This window comes from Geospiza fortis, unplaced genomic scaffold (genome assembly GCF_000277835.1).
Source record: "Geospiza fortis unplaced genomic scaffold, GeoFor_1.0 scaffold95, whole genome shotgun sequence".
In the NCBI taxonomy this organism is placed as follows: domain Eukaryota; kingdom Metazoa; phylum Chordata; class Aves; order Passeriformes; family Thraupidae; genus Geospiza; species Geospiza fortis.
In genome coordinates, this window is record NW_005054333.1 from 1,511,950 (window position 1) to 1,526,890 (window position 14,941).

Consider the following 14,941-nt stretch of genomic DNA (forward strand, 5'->3'; position numbering starts at 1 on the left):
TAGGTCAAGTAATTCAGAGCCCTTTCCACTCTCACCATAAATGTTCCCAGGGATGGGACATCACCACTCCTGGGCAACCTGTTCTGGTGTCTCATAGACCTCATGGAAGAAAATGCCTTCATTCTGTCCAATATAAATCTGCCATCCTAGTTTAAAACCATTACTCTTTCTATTGCAACTTGCCCTACTAAAATGTCTCAGTCTTTCTTACAGGTTCCCTTTAGTGTTGAAGGACCCAGTAATGTCTCCCTGGAGCATGTTCTGCCTGTCTTCATAGGAGAGCTGCTCCAGCCCTCTGATCATCTTTATGGCCCTTCTCTGGACCTGCTCCAACAGGTCCGTGTCTTTCCTGTGCTCAGTACTCCAGGTGGATGCAGTACTCCTCCGGGTGGAGTTTCACCAGAGTGGCAGAATTCCTTCCCTTGGGGGAAAAGGGACAAACAACCCAATGTTTTGGCCTGTAGCAGTTAATAGGGTCATGCTGAGGAGTTGTGCAGCCATCCAATTCTTAGCATAAGCTGATTTTATTTTTCTTGAGTGTAAGGAAGCAGTTAAATTATTAAAATGGGATTAGTGGCTCCTGTATATCACAGTAAGATAGTGGTGCCTTCTATAAGACTTGTAAAGAGGATCCTACGTACATGTGGTAAAGTAACCATGTAGAAATGTGTTCTTAGCACAGACACTCAATTTCTAACTTTTAGGAGGACAGTGAGGCAGGGAATAGAATATGAATTGGTCAGAGGCCATACATGAAATCAGAATCATTTGGCTGGGAAAGGATGTTTGAGATCTGAACAAGGATGCTGAGCTGAACAAGTCTCCCCAAGTGCCACACCTCAATACCTCTAGGAATAGTGACTGCACCACTTTTTTGGGCAGCCTGCTCCAATACTTGACAGCTCTTTTTTGTGAAGAAATTTTTACTGAACATTAAAGGTGAACCTCCCTTGCCAAAATCTGGGGCCCATTTCTTCTTGTCCTGTAACTTGTTACTTGGGAGAAGAGGTGGACCCCCAACCTCCTGTGTTGAGTGACAAGGTCTTCTCCAAGCTTCCTTTTCTCAAGGCTAAACAGCCCCATCCTCCTCAGCTGTTCCTCATCAGACTTGTGCTTCAGACTCCTCACCAGCTTTGTTGCCCTTCTCTGGACATGCTGTGCTGCTTCATTTTTCCTCCAGTATTCAAGATGTGGCCTTACCAGAGTCCAGTACAGGGACACAACTGCTTCCTGGATCTGGCTATCGTATTTTGTGATACAAGCCGGGATGCAGTTGGCCACCTGGGAATGCTGCAGGCTCGTGTTCAGGCCCTGTCTCACTCACTATTTTGGGACTGCTGTGGACCAGGGGAATCTGACTGTCTAATTAAAACAAAGCATTACAAAGGTCTGTGGTGGGTGTTGCTGCAATGTGATTTCATCCCAGTGCCCTGAATGTCAAAGTGAAGAAATTCAATGAAATGCAGTAGATCGGTGGGAGTGACTTATGATTCTCTTAAGAAGAGATTGTGGTTGCTAATGGGGCTCAGCTGCAGAGGTTGCAGCTCCCTGTGGTCCCACCTGATGCCCTTAAGGGTAACCCACCTGGCCTGTTGGTGTGTCTTGTTCAGCGTGGTGTCCAGCTGTAGGCTCTGTGGCTCTGAACCTCAGGGGCATCTTGGGGTAGAGGTGACCAGCACCGGGGTTGCCCAGGTGCTCCTTTTCTGCCAGCACAGTTTTCCAGACACTCTTCACCAAGCCTGTAGTGTTTCATGCAGTTGTTGTGACTCGAGTGCAGGACCTGGCACTTGGCCTTGTTGAGTCTCATCAAATTGGCTCATCAATCCAGCCTGTCCAGGTCCCTCTGCAGACCTCCTTCCTGCCCTCCTGCAGATTAACACTCCTGCTCAAATTTGTATGTTCCACGAGCTGGGGACTGTACACTTGATCTTGTCCAAATCATTGATAAAGACACTAAACAGAACTGGTCTGAATATTGAGGCCTTGGGAGCCCCATTAGTGACCATCTAGATTCAACTCCTGTTTGCTTGTATTCTCTGGGCCTGGTAATCTTGAAGATTTTTACCTAGCAAAGCATCCACTTCTCCAAGCCATGAGCAGCTGGTTTGCCCAGGAGAATGCAGGGGAGAACTATCAAAAGCTCTGCTAAAGTTTACTGAAGTCAGGATGCTGAGTACCCCAAGAACAACTGGTGAAAATACGAAGGTAGCTTCTTAACTTACTAGGGGAAAATCAGCTTGTTTTACAGTGCCTCATGGAACTGAGCAGCTCACATGTGATTTTCAGGTAGGTTTCAAGTCTGCTGAAGGTGATGTTTTCATTACAGCCATCAGAGGGCTCTCACATCCAGGCCTGCATAACAGACTCTGGCTGTAGCTATGAAATGCCAAAGAGCAATTGCACTGATGAAGGCATGTGCTCACTGCATATAGACAAAAAGCTTACAGTGTGAATAAGATTTCCCTTAATGATGTTTATTAAATTTATTTTGAGCAATTGTGCAGAATTGATTTGCCTAAGAATATTGGGGGAGAAGGAGGGGTGTGAAAGGGCACCTCCCAAAGTAGGTATTTTCCTTTCTGTTAAATCTTTCAATTGTGCAGATAAAAATTACCAATGCCGCACTAAATGTTAGGAACGTTAACTGAGGTTGCTTGTCTGCTACTCCTGATTTTACTAGAGAAAAAACTTGGTACTCTTTACTTTCACTAGAGTAGAGATCTTTATACATAATTAAGCAACCTACTTACTGAATCTCTGCTAGAGAAAAGTGTTGCAATGATGAGTTGTGGCTTAACCCCAGCTAGCAACCAAGTACCACACTGCTGCTTGCTCTCCAGTGGGATCAGGGAGGTAATTATTAGAATGGTAGCTAGAAAAACTGTGGGTTGAGGTAAAGGCCTTTGTAATAGAAAAAGCAAAAGCTTCACACACAGGCAAAGCTGAACAAGGAATTAATTCACTTCTTCACATAAACAGGCAGGTGTTCAGCTATTTCCAGGCTAACAGGGGCCCATCAGTGTATCAGTGACTAGAGAAGACAAGTGCCACCACTCCAAATGTCCCTCACTTCTCCTTTGCCCCACTTTATAGATGCAGCATGAAGTCCTGTGGTCTGTAACATCCCTTTGGTCAGTTGGGATCACATGTTCCCACTGTGTCTCCTTCCAGTTTCGCATGCACACTCAGTCTCTTTGCTAGCATGGCAGTACAAGAAACAGAAAAGACCTTGGCTCAGTGTAAACACTGCTCAGCAATAGCATCTCTGTATTACCAGCACACTGTTCAGCACAAAACCAAAACATCCTCATGGTAGCCATTGTGAAGAAAACTAACTGCACACAGATCTTTATTGGTAAGGCACTTCCTGTAAATGCTGGATTCCATGTGTTTTTGACAGTGAAGTAAGTGTGTGGTCTTTGTTACAGTATTCATAAAACCTAAATTGTCAGTTGTGATTATCTGAGTGTTGCATTGGTTATTCCCTGACTTAGGAGAAAGACAGACACTGAAATTACTTATTTTCTTAGGGGATCTGTGATAGTTTCATTAATTAAAAGTGGAATTGTGCTAACAGGTTTTAAATGTAGATTTTTCAAAGTAAGATAAATTATGATAAATAGTGGTGAAGTTTCCAAAACGGTATTTTAGTGCTGTTGTTGCCCATTAGTAGACTGTGAATGTAGGGCTGATGAGCTTTGTTCTGCTGTGGTATCCTGAACTCAGAAAGGTGCCCAGCAAACCTCAGAATGCCAGGCTCTAGAAGATGGGCAGCTTCTGTGCTGTGTGACAGCTCACACCAAAGCCTGCTTTTTGCACTGAGACAGTACTAAATGTGGCTGCTGAGCTGAAGGAAGCCTGGAAAGGGATTTTTTTTTTTACTTCCCATGCTATATGTAACTTGACTGTATCTCTTCAGCTTTTAAAAACAGCCTTTTAGGCAGTTGATTCCATGAAGATATACCTGTAAGAGTTCAGGAGCCTTGAGCTCCTGGTGAGTCAGTAGATTAAAATAAAAAAATAATCATGGAACTGACACTTTAGCAAGTCCTTCTGTGACCAGGGAAAGAATATCTTCTATGTTCCTGTGTAAATTCAGGGCCACTGCAGAAACATTTCATGTTCATTTCTGTTTCCCTTAGCTTGGTGGGGAATTTAAGCACATCAAATTCTGAAAGGGCTGTTATTCATCCTTTTTCAAACTCATAAGCAGGCCTTAAAGTCAGGCTGGCACTAACTGCAAGCAAGACTTCCTCCAGGCAAGTGAGGTTTGGTTAAAAAAGTGAGCAGTAGACTGTACCCATTCTTTAAAATAAGCTTTAAAACTGCTCTTTCAAAGAACATTCTCAGAGAAATGAGACTGAAATATTTTTTACATTTTAAGCCTTGACTTCAGCCTTTGGTCCTAGACTATTTGATCCATTTTTGAGAAACTATGCCTGAATATAACATAGATCAGTATGGTGCCTGAGCTGGGTACAGATGAAGGTGTAGGAATTCTTAGAAGCTAAAGATACATGAGGAGTTCACTGTTTTTGTATTATTTATTGTTCACATTCTGCTTTGTAATACTTCAGTGTGATCTGTCTGGCTTATGTCTGGTTTATAACCATCTCGGTTCTATTTCTGCCTGCTAATCTTCACACTGTGGTGGACCCAGCTGTGCAGTCCATCTCATACGCAGAATGGTAGCAGTTGCCATGACAGCATATAGCTACCTACTGGTGGCAGAATAATAGCCGTGTGACTTCTTTGGGAAGTGTCACCAATGTTATTTAGTCGTCAGCCAGCAGGTGGGGCATTAAGCTAACAGAAACCTGCCAAATACTGTCATTTATAAAACCTTTCGCTTGGGGAACACTGCAGTTTGTCCTTTTGACAATAAAAGCTGTCCATTGCAAAATGTTACAATTCTTATTGTGGGCTAATTCATTTTTTGTTAAAAATATAGCCGTAAGAAATGCCACGAGAAGGCTTTGTAGATGGCCAAAAACTGTGTTATGAGTTGTAGTGGCTTTGGAAGAAAGGCGGGGTTTGTGAGCAGGTTTAACACTAGTTCCAAGTATGTCATCAGGAGAGAGCTGGGTATTCCATAGGAAAGTTTGAAACACTGATGTGTTCCCTAGCTGAAAAAATCCATCAGCTTATTTGTAACTCTTTTCACTCCTTCTCTTTATTGTACAGTACTTACAAATCAAATCCTTAAATGAACACAACAGTATTTCAAAGGATTATAAGTCCAAAAGGGTTTTGGTTTTCCTTTCTGCTTTCAGATAAGTCTAGTTTATTCTACAATTCCAATAATTTGACAAATACAAAATAACAAAAAGAAAGGCCTGTAGAACTACCCAAACTCGGTATATTTTGAATCTACTTATTTGTCCACCTTCATTGTTTCCTTTTTTACAGAGGTGGTGTTAAAATGAGTAAGAACATGGACTACTTCTTTAAACTGGATACTCATTCTTAATCTCTCCGTTCTTGTAAATGGAACACAGTAATTGCCAGTGGGAGGGAACTCAGATATGTGGTTTACCCTTCCTACCAGTGCTTGGTGTTACCTGCTGTTTTCAGTGTTTTCGAGGACCAGATCTTTCTAGGTTGGTTGGAAAAAGGGAAGCGGTTATCTGGCAGAAATTGTGGATAACTTAATTTTCAGTTGCTATGTCTGCTTCCCCTAGGGAACTATGAGCTCTATGAAACGTTTGCTTTCTTGGATGACATTTTGCAATATAAATGACACTTTATGATAGGGTATTATGAAGCCAACACTGAACAGAGTAAGAAAAAAAGATTTAGGGTTCACTTACATATTTGCTTACCTTATTACAGAAACACCACTAAAGAAGTGAAAAAATAATAAAATATTATTTTGCTGAGTTCCTACATTTGATAGAGACTCTTAAATAGTCTTAGTTAAGAACTACTGTGTGTGTCCAGATCAATGTTTTTCTAGTTCATTATTGTATGTCATTGTCATTATTGGAAACCTGTCTATAAATGGAAGAGTAAAAAGGAAAAAAATAGATCCTTGAGAACATGGCTCAGCTTCTAGTAGCTTGTGTCTGAGGTTTTCATCTTGTCTTTTATTCTCCTTTTGGTATATATTGAAGAGACTAGCAAGGCAGACTGTACTAAAGTATTTTGCCACAATGTCATAAAATGCATTTGTAAATAAAAAGAATGGTATTTGCTGCATGAGTGCAATGTGCTTTCATCATTGCCTTTAAGACTTAGTAATGTTTTAACCTAAATAAAAATCGATTAAATTGTAACAAGCCTGTTACTTAAAAAAATTCAAAAGATGAAGCCAACTTCTTTCATAGACCATTAGGATTCTTTAACAGATTTTTTGCCATACTCAGTGTTCTGAAAAGGGCTTTAATTCTGTACAGAAAAACCCAATCCTGTGGTGGAACTGCCTAAATAAAAGGCAGTCATTAGTAATATTAAGTATTTATACCTGCAGGTCTTCAGAAGTACTCTTGGTTTGTTGTGAGTATGGTAGTTTCAAGTTCTGTGTGCATGCTGCCTAAGCACCCAAAAATATCCTCTATGCAGAATTAGAAGCAGCTCCTTAGGCCACAGGACAAGTTAAGTCAGGAAGGTTCTAGTGTATCTGGTGAAGTATTGACAGAATAAGTTTTTTGTAACAAATGTAGGGGACATTTGTAGCTAATGGTGACTCTGATTGTGTCCTGAAGCTTTGAGTTTTGGTGACAGATCCTGTTACAAGCTGCCAGAGTGTTCTCAATCCAAGTGGCAGGGGTCTGTGTTTTGGTAGGAGGTGAGGTATTACCTCAAACCAGCCTGCTTGGCTTTTAATGGCACCTTCAGAAACGATGAAATTCCTGTTTCTGTGTTTGTTCCCTCACACATGTATAAGCTAAGGATGAAATAGAATTGTGTTATAGTACTGTTAGTTATTCTGGAAAGAATGCTTTTGAATTGCAAAGCAGCTGTCTCATACTTAATTGGAAGCAGAATTCTATCTTAGGTTAAGGACAAGGGCAGTTAAGGGAATTGGTCAGTTAAGTGCCCCTGGCAAAGCTGCGTGGGGAAAAAGACAGAATCTGTCTTTCCTCATACAACAGCAAGGTTTATTTTACTTTTGTCTGAATTAAGTAACATGGAGAATTAAACTTCCATTTCTTTGACCCGTTAGGAAATGGAAGTTTTCTAACTTGATTTTTTGATATTACATTTAAGAAATCTTATTAACTACTCTTTCAACCTTTGTGCTGCACTTCATACCTAGTGACAAAGAGAAGGTGGAGCTGGTGGGGAAAACGCATTGCTGTGACTAGTCACAAATGCCACTAGTGTTTTCTTACTGTGTTTTTTACCTGTCACAACAAGGATATACTTCTATATACTTATAATTTTAAGATCAAGGATGAAACTTAATGGTTTTGTTTTTCACTGTTCCCCAAGTGCACTGCATGGTGAAGTAAGGTTTCTGAAGACTTGCAGCACATTTTTTCACCCTGCCATTCCAGAAAACTAAAATATGGCAGGAAATACCAACCTTTGCAGTTATGGAAAGTTAGTCAACTAAAATAGTTGTTTATTAGTACAAGTGCACAGGTTTGTTTTGTGTCTGTATGTAAATGCTAATGAATATAGAGTCCACATTTGTCTTGTTTGAATGCTACTCACTTTGTTAATTCATCATGTGCTCAAGCAGCTTCTTTTCATCACCATTGGCTTTCTGTCTTTGGTGTCAGAAAGTTCTGCATGCTGAAATCACTTTCTTAATGCAACTGCCTAGAATGATATGATTTTACAGTTTTCAAAATCTGAAAGTAATCCATAGATACCCTGCTTATGATTTTCTCTTGATAATTGACTCTCTTTGGAGCAGGCTTTTCTCTCCTGCACTGTTACTTCTAGTTGGATCTAGAATAGAAAGTGCTCTTCAGTACTTATTATCTCCACTGCTTCTTAGGAGTCTGGGTTAGATCGTGGTCCTTGTTCATATTCTGTCTTGGCAAACTTTATCTTATTAGCTATAATTGATCCGGTTACATAAAGAGATCTGGAAAGATTTTGCTGTGGAGGGTGGAGCGCTGTTCAAATAACTTTTGGTCTGAGAAGTTTAAAGAGAACATAAAAGGTAGGGTGGTTGAGGCCACAGTGATACTTCTGGTGTATAAAACAATGCACTCGGAATGCATAGTTCATGTGCAACTTCTGTGACATCCCAACTTTGCAGAAGGGATTAATTCATTATAATTTACTTTTTAATTCATTTTTCAGATTGTTTCATTAAGTATCGAATTTCCTAGGACTGTATCTATGTAGAGTTCATTCAGATGGTAATGAAGCAAACTCTTCCCACAAGTTATTAGCAATCAGGCTAGAATCAATTGCTCAGAACTATAAGATAGTGACCCACTCTTGTATTTTGCCTTGTTTAGTCACTGTTTGTGCTACTGGAAGAGCTGGGCTGCTGTAAATACCCATCTACAACTTCCTCAGGAAGGGAATTGGTGATGCAGGCATTGATCTCTTTTTCTCTGATGATAGTGACAGGACATGAGGGAATGGCATGAGGCTGAGTCAGGGGAGGTTTAGGTTGGAAAAGGTTCTTCACTCCAAGGGTGATTAGGCACTGAAACAGGCTTCCCAGAGAAGTGGTCACAGTACCAAGCCTTGTCTGTTGAGGGTGGGCAACACCCTTGGGCACATGGTGTGATTGTTGGGCCTGTCCTGTGCAGGGCCAGGAGTTGGACTTTGATGACCCTAATGGGTTCTTCCAACTCAGGATATTTTATGATTCTATGAAATTCATGGAATACTACTTTTCTGGGGCATATCTTACCTATCCATTTACTAGAAAGGTAATAGACTATTTAACACTTAGTAAAAATTGCATGAATTTTTGCATTATTTAAAGTGCCTGGTTGTCCAGGCCTTTTTCATATTAGTGAAATCTCTCAAATGAGAATCTCAGCTGACCTCATTAATACAGTTGGGCACCAGGTATCAGGTAGGTGGAAATTTACAGCTTGGGAAATTCTAAGAATTACTTTCCTTTATATGTGATTTAGCTTAATGCAATGGTAGAAGGGGAAAAAGCAGTGATTTGTTCATAGTGCTCTGTTAAACTACTGGAATGTTCAGAAACAGAAATATGTATGAGTATGTATCTAACTCCTTATTGATGGTACTAAGTAGTGCTTAATCTGGATATCCATAGAAAGGAAAAGGCACATACTCCAGCTCCTTCAGTAGTTTAATGCTTCTTGTTAGCACAAGTCTCAGCCTTCTGCACTGACTTGTAACTAGCTGTCCTTTTATAGAGGGCTTTCACTTGCAGGTTTGTGGAGCGCCTATGCAAGAGAACCAGCTTGTGTTCTGTAATCTGAACACAATCATAGCTTCTCTCATGCTTGTTAGAGTAGCCCTTCTGACAAGGAAAATTTGGCCACTGTTCTCATCACATTGAGCAAGGGCAGCTTTAGTGCCAACTTGATAGAGCATTAAATCTCTCTCTCTCTCTCTCTCTCTGGACAATGGTCTTCTATATGCAGGCATTTGGGGGCATATATCTTCTGTTTCTGAAGGTTCTTCTACAGCCTGGATTTAACCAAAATTATTAATTAGATGAGAATGTGAAATCTGTGTTATTTGCCAGATGTGTACTAAAACGTTCAAGAAAGGCAGAATAAATAGAGATGAATTAAATAAATTGTCAGAAATTCTTAAATGTAGCCACAGTTTTCCTCTTGCTCCTACAGAAGCATATCTTGTCAGTAATGATCATGTGAAAAATTACACCCACACAATGTTATATAACTATGTACAGTCTTCAGAAATTTATGTCTATAAATGCATTTTAGGTTTCAAGACTATAGAAAGCAGCTTTCAGAAAGAGCTTCCAAGCAGAAAACTGATTATTAATTAAATCTAGCTTCTGCAGCTCCCTAGTAGTTGCTTTCAAATGAACAACAGAAGCACTTTAATAATAATAAAATAAAAATTGCCCCGTGCCCTTAAAATGCTGTAGTGGTAGAACTTATGTTCAAGTTACTCTCCTTGGGAAATAATACTAATTGGGCTAAAATTGTGAGCCAGTCTGAATTTTAGATTGCCTCCCTGCTCTGGAACCCTGGAAAATCAAAAATAGCTGCTGCTTCTGAGCAAGGGTCAGATTGTGTGCTGCTGCTGGGACAGAAAGGGTTACACCACCATCACCATTAGCAGCTGGGAGCTGGTCTGATTCTCTCTCCACCAGCAGTATATGTTTGACTTCTCCAGAGTTTTCTAGTCTGTCCTACTTCTTCAGACTGGGAAGCAGTTTTCCTGGTATTTCTGAGGAGTTATGGCATAGTTCTAATAACACCCAGTGGCATTACTTCTTTGCCATAAGAAAAGAGTTCATCAAAAACTGAAATTTTACATTTCCACTCAAGCTTATCATCACCTCTTTGTCTGGAGCACTTCAGTGTGTGGAAGACTCCATCGTTGAAAGCTCCAAGACATTCAAGATCTTGCAAGTGCAAGAATCGTGGAAAACAAACTGGAACCAGACACAGGCCAGACAGTTACAGAGCCTTTCCTGGAGCTACCGGGTGGCAGCTTGCTTGGCACTAAGGAACTGTGCAACACTGAAGGAATGCTTTTCCCTACCAAGCACACCAATTCATACCAATTGAGGAGGAAATGCAAATGAGTGCAAAGAATGATATATTTAGCATTGGTAAGACAGAGGTACTTTCTACTACAGGACCCAAATACAAACTAGAAATCAAAAATATGTTTTTTCAGCAAATAAGGAAAAAAGTCTGATCATTAAGTAATTAAGATGTTTCATAGCAGTTTGCACTGGTGATCTGAAACTAACAGTAACAATAAATGAGAAAAATATGTTAAATGTCTTGTCCACCTCAAATGGAGCCTAGTTTTTCTGATTTTGCATTTTCTTTCATATTTTGTCTTGTTAATGAAAAATTCAGTATATCTTAAACTTTGTTTTGCAGAGTGGTAGACAAATAAAACTATTTTTCTTTACTGATATTTTGGTATCTCTTTCTGAATAACAGAAGTCAGTCAGAAGTAACTTAAGTTTTGCTGAATCCTGTTCAATGTGATGATGCAGATGTCTGTTGCTTTTTAACAGAGGAAACAAATTTTATTCTAAATGAGCTTTAAGTCTTTTTCACACAAGTGTGAAAACTAGAAAAATGGGATGTGGTTACTTTGAATGCTGGAGTCTAAGTTTGTAGTAAAAATAACAGCAACTGGTATTGTATTGTCATGCAAAAAAAATTACTTAGACCAGTGTGGATCTTTCCTAATTAGTTATTCAAATAGTACTTGGAGTTGTGAAGTAAGGAGTTTCCTAGTGGCATAACTAGAAACACCTTGCACAAGACAGAAATGCTATGCATGTGTTTTCATGCTGCTTTTGCCTAGGCCAAAATAAACACAGACATTTGGCCAAGCAGAATTCTTAAATAGCCCACCAGTAGCAATTTACACCTATGCTGAACTTGCCTTACTCAGCTGCACCCAGGACTACAAAGTGCAAATAGAAAACGTGATCGCTCCTGCTTGTGGTACAGGAGCTTGTAGAGCTCTGCACTGCTAAATGTGTGGATTTACCAGAGAGATTACACTGACTAGACACAGAAATAAAACATTTTAAAGCTCTTCTTAACTCCCAGGGCAAACTAATATTCCCTAATGGAGTGTCTAGGGGCAACGTCTTACTGTTGATTAAAGCAATAAGGTCCTTCAGTTGTTTATAGTTAAATGGTTGTTAGAGTAGTATTTTATACTTAATTAAGTAAGTAAATTGCTACTGTTTTGCAGTAGTTTATTGCTCTGCAGGGAGATGTGTGTATGTGTGTACATATAGATATATATATTTTCACCACAACTCTGAAATCTGTCTAGGATCCTTGTTTAGGATTTTTTCAAGCTGATCAGATTTCTCATGGAAAGACTGTTGGCTGTTTTTGGAGTGCCACATGAAATACCTATTACAGATTAAGTTCTAGATTGTATTTTAACAAGTCTATCAAAATGGCTCTTAAAGAGGCAAATAACCCCAAAATATGTTAAAAGTGCATACTTTAAAAAAAATTGAACACTGCCAAGCCAGAATTGAATTCTGAAATTCTCACAGTGGTAATCTAAAAATAATAGTTTAGATATACATCATCTTTTTAGATTTTATGCTATGTTTCAGCTTGCATGAATTACATAATTTCAATATTGGGACACCTAAATAGGTGATAATAGAGGTATCCCATTTGGGTAATCAATCTGCTGCTTCTCTAATATGCTTTTGTAGTCAGAGGAAAACATGTTAGCATCAAAACTCCTGTGGAACCAACTTTCAATTCCAATTTTTTTCTACTGAGAAGCACAGGACTGCCCTAATGAGTCATGTGTATCATGCTGGAGTAGAGGAATTCCAGGCTGAAATGGTGCATCAAAACACCTCATATGTGATGGCTGTAAGTTCACAGTCATGTCTGATACATGACCATTAAGTGGGCAGTGGAAAAAATGGTTGGTAGTGCCTAGGTTTGTGCTTTGTGACCTGTTATAAACACTAATTTGAAACACTTTTCATCTGTACAGGACTTCATAACAATCTACAGACATCCAGGAATGTTGGTTTTCTGGTTTCCTTTATGTATCAAAGAAGATTCTGCACCAGCAAAAGCCTTCAATGTTGTTGGACATTCTTTCAATTCAATCCCCAAGGTGTAGATCTGCAATTTCTATGGTGTTGGCATGGTCTGGTACCTAGGATGTTCCTTCTGGAGCCATCTCTGACCTGATGTGTTTACAATACAGGGAAAACTGCACTTTCCCTTCTCCCTACACACTTAGCAATCCTTCCCCATATGCTTTAACAGTGGTATTAGAAAAACAACTCAGTTACATGGCACCCTGATGTGACTGCATGCTGCTTTCTCACGTGGTTGGAAAGCCAGAGAAACTAATGAGTAGAGGAAAAATGATAGAGGGCAAGGAAAGAGGAAAACCTGTGTGTAAAATTAAAAGAAATGGAGAGGATAAAACCAAAACACACAGAAGGAAATAGAAAAAGGAGATGAGTAAATTTCCCAGACAAAATGCATTGCTAATGTTTGTTTCATAGTCTAGTGCTGGTTTTTCATTTCCAATGTGTTGATGTTACACTTTTGGCTACTGACTACTTGCTAATGGTGCTGGTTGTGCTTTAAGAGGACTTGAGGCCACTGAAGAAATTTATTTGTACCCTGATGGCACTTGAGGGAAAAGTGGGGGGAGTACTTTCAAATAGATGTCATCCATCACAATACCAGCATTTAATAGAGAAATATTCTGCGCTTAGGAAGGAATTAATGTGCCAATGTAGTGGTTTCTTTATATATTTTTACATAATTTAATTTCGTTTATGCACCTACACAGTAGGGAGAGATTCTGAAGTGGACCAGGTGTAGCAAATGTATTTGTGCCTGCTGTGCACAAGGACTTCAAGTAGTTTCCATACTAGTCAAGGGTGTTTTAGGAGATGCTGGACAGGTTTCTGGCCTAATAAGGGAAGGACAATGAAGGTGGTGCACCAAAGTCCCAGACTTGGTTCATAAGCAGTACATTTGGGATGCATACATGTTTTTCTGGAGAGACAAGGTTGCCTCCTCTGTAAAATGAGCAGCTGGGAGTGTATGGTGCTCTTGGACTGACAATCAGAATGGCTGAGAACGCTAAAGATCAGAGGGTAACAGTGGTGGATTACAGGCCAGCTACTCTTGATGAAAGTTGATTAAAATAGCAGCTCTGTGACATCTATGGGTCACAGACACTGATTCTTGGGGAGGAGTGAAGCTTCCTGCCAGTTGGATGAGTAACATGGTGGGATGGAAACAATCCAGCAAACTTCGGGAAGCTTTCTTGGTAGATATCCTGGGTGTTGCACTAATGAATGTCCAGTAACAATGAAAAATTGGCTAGGAATGTGAGAATGGCAACTCTGGCTATAGTCATGGTCATACAATGGAGCTCAAGATCCTGAAGGGAGTGAGGATATCAAGTGTCTGGACTTCAGAGAGCAAACTTTGGCTTATTTACAGAACTGGTAAATGGGAAGCAGTTTTGAAAAGTGAAGGGAGCCTAGGAAGGCAGGAAGATTTTAATGGAGCCTTTTCCTGATGCAAGAGTGACACACCCAAGTAGGAGGAAATGATGTTGATGAATTGGGATACCAGCTACACTAAGTGGGGAACACTTGACTGAACTTCATGGCAAAAATATGGTGGAAGCATGAACAGGTTATAGTGAAGGAGTTACAGAAATATCAAAGCATGTGGGGAAGGGTGTAGACATACACAAGGGCTTGTGAAATCTGATGTTGCTCTCAAAAACCTCTGTTAACAGTAAGGGGCTGGACAAGGACCACAAAGAGCTGTTGAGTGTGAGCACAGGTAAGGCTGATGTACTCAGAGCTGCCTTTGCCTCAATGACCTGAACTGTGCACTTGGAGGCGAGATTGGAGCAAGCGAAGAGCTACCAGCAGTGAAGGAGCATCAAGAGAGGGATTCTTCTGAGAACTTGACCTGGACAAATCTGGTTGGGCTGGCGTTCTGGGCTGTGTCTAAGCGTGCTGAGACGATCTGGCCGTTGGCTTGAGAGCAGCTGCTCTCTGTGCCATCAAGCCTTACCAAATGTTTGCCATCTTTGATAAAATGCAGGCATTTTCAGGCATGGGGATGGTAGTTGATGCTGTGGCAACTTTAGTAAGGTGCTAGGCACTGGCTCCTGTGCTATTTTTGTATGTGCTTAAGACTCTGTAATCTGGGTGGGTAAAAAGCTCATTGCATGGCTAGGGTCAGAAAGTTGCAGTTTAATGGGTTGCACTTTGCCTGGAGGACAGAAGCAAGTGGGATCCTCTTGTATTTTAACATGTCTTTCAAGGACCTGAAGGAGATGACAGGAT